This window comes from Lathyrus oleraceus, chromosome 1 (assembly GCF_024323335.1).
Source record: "Lathyrus oleraceus cultivar Zhongwan6 chromosome 1, CAAS_Psat_ZW6_1.0, whole genome shotgun sequence".
In the NCBI taxonomy this organism is placed as follows: domain Eukaryota; kingdom Viridiplantae; phylum Streptophyta; class Magnoliopsida; order Fabales; family Fabaceae; genus Lathyrus; species Lathyrus oleraceus.
This window is the reverse complement of record NC_066579.1, coordinates 411,781,343-411,786,078: the sequence shown is the minus strand read 5'-3', so window position 1 is coordinate 411,786,078 and position 4,736 is coordinate 411,781,343. Positions and strand designations below refer to the sequence as shown.

General features: G+C 35.8%; 1 long non-coding RNA gene across 1 annotated transcript; it reads right to left on the bottom strand.

Moving 5' to 3' along the window:
• Window positions 1-3,116: 3,116 nt before the first annotated feature.
• On the bottom strand, window positions 3,117-4,233 carry LOC127076697 (uncharacterized). The gene is made up of 2 exons (XR_007786856.1): window positions 3,876-4,233; window positions 3,117-3,366 (listed from the first exon to the last, which is right to left on the bottom strand). It is a non-coding gene; the product is annotated as an uncharacterized LOC127076697 (long non-coding RNA).
• Window positions 4,234-4,736: the final 503 nt, after the last annotated feature.

Sequence of the window (4,736 nt, the reverse complement as noted above, 5' to 3'; positions counted from 1 at the left end):
TCTTAACAACAATAAATGAGAAAGTGGTTCAATAATCCTCAAAGGAAATAAGATATGCAGCAAAAGAAAACATATAACAATCCTTTCCCTAGTGTTACATATCAGAGTGACTCCACTAAGACCCAAATAATAAATAATTAAAGAGGCACAACGCCATCCTCTAGCATCAAACATCTACTTTTGCACTGTATCGTTTGTACCCTAGAGGAGCACAACCATAACAACAAATAGAAAGGGTGAGAATACGCTCAAATAAATTAACAGTGTAAAAGAATGCAATGGTAATATCATATAAATACAATCACCAACACATAATCATCACACAATAACACACATATTCATCATTCAACCACATCACCAAACAATCACATGTTCATTTACAACATCAAACAATCATAATGATAACTCGATCATAAATGCAGGTATATATGCAAATGTATCCTCAACTCGACTCTAAATATAAATATGGTACAGACTCTTTGGACATCAGAGGTATGTTACCGATATTCTTCCATAGTCGCTCCTGATCCTACCACTGGACCAGAGCATACAAAATCATTATTGATTCGTCATCATAGAGTCAACAACGTTTCATTGATTCACTTTCATCGAATGCAGCTACTCGCTTCTGATTTAGCCACTGAACTAGAACACACCAAAATCGTTATTGATTACTCGCCATTGAATTAGGAATGCTTCACTATCCCCATCATACAAGAACCAGCTACTCACTCATGATCCCACCACTGGACTAGAGCACACCACCAAATCGATATTTGTACACAAATGATGCATGACAAAATGCATAAATATGCTAATTAAGGACACCAACAAATATCCATGCTTACATTATGACGCACCTTTGTATAATTTACAAAAGCATGACAATATCATACATATTCCCTTAACATATTAATATTTATGCACAACAATAATTCACCAATATTAATCATATAATTATTCGATAACATTCAGAGTATATCGATTCGCTTACCAACACATCAAACACCACAAAACAAAGTCCAATAATTATCAGATTTAGAAACAACACAAAAAACTAAATCGGAGACCCAAAATTGGTCCAGTCAAACCCTGGCGGTCGACTTCCAGGCCATGACGACCGTCACTTGGATGTCGACCTACCCGTCATCCCTTCCCCTTACGCATCACCCATTTGGACACCATGACGATTTGCCCATCATCTTATTGATGGGCGCCAGCCTCACAAAGTGCATTGACAGGCATCCTGTCACGCAGGTGACCATCGTCACCTCTGGGAAGAATTTAGAGTGCATTTTTATGCCATTGGAGCACTTCGAAAGCTCCAAATTTCACCCCAACACACCCAAACACACAAAATCGATCCAACAATAATTATATCATATTGAACATGTTAATTCCACACCAATTAACATCTTAATTCATCAATTACTCGCTGGTTCAAAATTATGTTTCTTGTAATCAAAACTTTTCACATAATACTACAGCTTAAGGAAAACAATTTAATCACGCCTTGAAATGCACATTTAGTCTCTTAAGGAATCACCATGAGATAATGCTACGTCTTAGCTTTCCAACGCTTCAAATCACGCCTAAGACAGAGTCACGAAACTCAAGCTATGGTGAAAATCATATTTGAACAAGGTCATCCTGGTCGTGACGGGTGGACCATCACAAAGCTGACGATCGTCAACTCGTTGGACGCAATGAAGGGCGGCCCATCACAAGGTAGACAATCATCACTGCTGCAGAATGCAGAGTTTTGCATTTTTCCACCATTGGAGACCTTTCAGACCTCTGATTTTCATTCCATAAAAAGCCAAATGCTCAGAATTTAACATACAACAATTATATAACAATTATACAGCAACTGGATAATTATACAAACCAGCCATATCCCAAAAATTGCCCTATCCTTTTTATTTTTCATCTGACTTTTGACTTAAGATTCATCTGCACACTTTTATGCCAACTATATGTGTATCATGTATTCATATTAACACTTTCTCACAAACTTCATAGATTCAGAGCTTGTGAATAACAAATTTTGGTTTACTTGACCTTGTGGGATTACATCTTGACCTTTCATTCATACACCCTAGTTTGCTTGGCTCTTGCCCTAGAAGGATCTTTTGATCATGAAAACCATAATTGTGGATGTTCATCATGGGTGATTCATCTATTGATCTTGCTTTAAGCTTGAAACCCTAATTTAGGGGTTTCATCATTAAGGTTTGCTTTTAGCCTTTGCTTGTGCATAAAATCCTAATCAAGGAAGGTATGATCCCAAGGTGCCTTGTGGTTTGACTTGTCACCTTGTGCTTATTGATAACCCTAATCCATTGGGGAGAGGCTTTTGGCTTACATGTCCATTTGCTTGGGATTTCATTTGGTTCAAGGTTTGTTCAGATATCCATTCACATGGTGCTTTCAAGATTCATAGGTCTTTGATTCATGCTTACATCAATGCATTGGTCTTTCGATCCTTGATTTGTCATTTGATCCATTATGATTCAATCCCTTATAAGACATCATTGTGGGTCCATCTATGATCAGACTTATCCATATGGCTTTGAACATATATTATTGTTTCAGGTTATTATTCATTCAATACCTTGCTTTACACAGGTCTATTTTACACAAGAAAACCTTAGTTCCTAATCCTTTTGGTCAACAAGTTGACCAAAGTCAACCTTCACCCATGAGATAACTTCAAGCCCATGCTCATTTGGTTTTGTCCAAGTCATGGTTTAACAAGCCATGTCATTCCATTTTGTTACTAACTTTTCGACCTAAACTTGTGTTATTCTTCATTTCATCCTACTTTCCATTAAACCATTCAATTACAACCATTCAATTACAAACTATTCTTTTCAAATCACATATGACTAATTCCATTCAACTTTTCACATTTTATTTAATTCAATTTATAATGTCCATATCCGTTTATACTTTCCATGTTGAATACTTTCACATTCGATTTTAATTAACATTTCTAAACTTGTCAAAACCATGCAATTAACATTTCAAAACCTTTTAAAGATAAATCCATTTCAAACTTTTACTAACATTTAAATTCCATTTTAAACTAAGCATTCAAATCCATTAACTTTGAATTAACAATTCAATTCTAACTTTTAATACCAATTCAATTTCAAACATTTTTCAAAAGAGACCCTCTCATTACATGTTTCAAGTCTATTACATTCATATACAATCATCAAGAAAATTACACAATATTCCTTTAAACCTACACGTTGACCAAAGTCAAAACCTTTCCCTAAGATATATTCCCTTTAGAGTCCAGCCTCACTATGCTTCAATCTTACCACCATCTTGCCTTGACTCCATATGCCTTTACAGAACCTGCAGAATCAATGCCAAACATTTCAAATCATGAGCTAAGCATCATCACATCAAAATTACAAACCACCAAACAACTAACCGAATCATGTAATTCATTTAGCAACACAAACTGAGGTCCACTGTAGTCTAACAGAACAATGCAGAGGATCGAAGCTAACTCTAACAGTTTTATTTAACGAATAACTGATTACAGATTCTGGGATCTAATAGAGTTTGCACTCTGTTAAATCAAGTTGGTATTTAACCATACTTCACTGCAGTTTCTAGGAGGCTTTCATTTTCTCATTCTAAAATCCAGTTTCTCACAGAAACGTTCACTCTGAATTTCTCGATCTCTCTCATTTTTTACTATCAATCACACACTTCAAATTCACTCCCACTTCCCCCTCAATCGATCACTCATCACAAACAAACACATGCACACGCATACAACAATCACAACACAGAGGAAGAGCCAACATCACACCATGATCTACAACGGAGGGAAAGAGGAAGAAGAAAGCACTTACGCGAAGAAGAGGAAGAAAGATCTGAGCTCTATTTGTCGACGTTATTTCCGTCGAGCCACTACATCGGGATTTCGATCCGGTGAGTTCTTCAATCCATTTTCAATGCCATTTTTTCTGTTTTCACGTATGTGTGGTCACAGTCTTAAATTGAGTTGGTGATGGAGAATTTGAAACGTGATTTGATGATCGTTATCCGTCGTATGGTTCGCTGCGTGTGGATTCGGAGCTTGAAACGTAGATGCGACGCCGGAGATACGAAATAGTTGCAGAGGCACGTTCACTTGTTGCTCATTTAAGTAGTGGACTCGGTTTATGGCACTGGAATTTATCTATTGGCTTCCATTACAACCCGGTTCCAGTTGGGCCTAAAGCCCAAAAGAATTATGCTACACACACTGATTCTCATTCCAACACACCTTTTTTTTTGCTTTTTGCTTTGTGAATTGGATGGGCTTTGACTCAGTAGGCCCATGCTCGTAGAATTCTTGTTAACACCCCTACATGGGCCTGCACCCCATGTTCCTACTATTTCTTTTAATTTCTTTTTTTAGATTTTAATTGTTTCTTTAATTGTTTTAATGAGATTTAATTTCTGTTTTTACAATTTTTAGCATGAAATTAATTTATGGAATTGATGCTTGATTTTATTAGTTTAGTTTAATAGTCATGTAATTAGATATTAGGAATTAATTAAGATTTAATTAGGTTTTGACTAAATTTGTAATTAGATTTTTGATTTAGAAATTAATCCATATTGATCATCTGTGTAAATTGACTTTATTAACCTTAGGGTTTAATCATAGAATTTCATGTTCCCTTAGATTAGGGTTTGATTTAGATTAATGGATCATTTTTTTACTA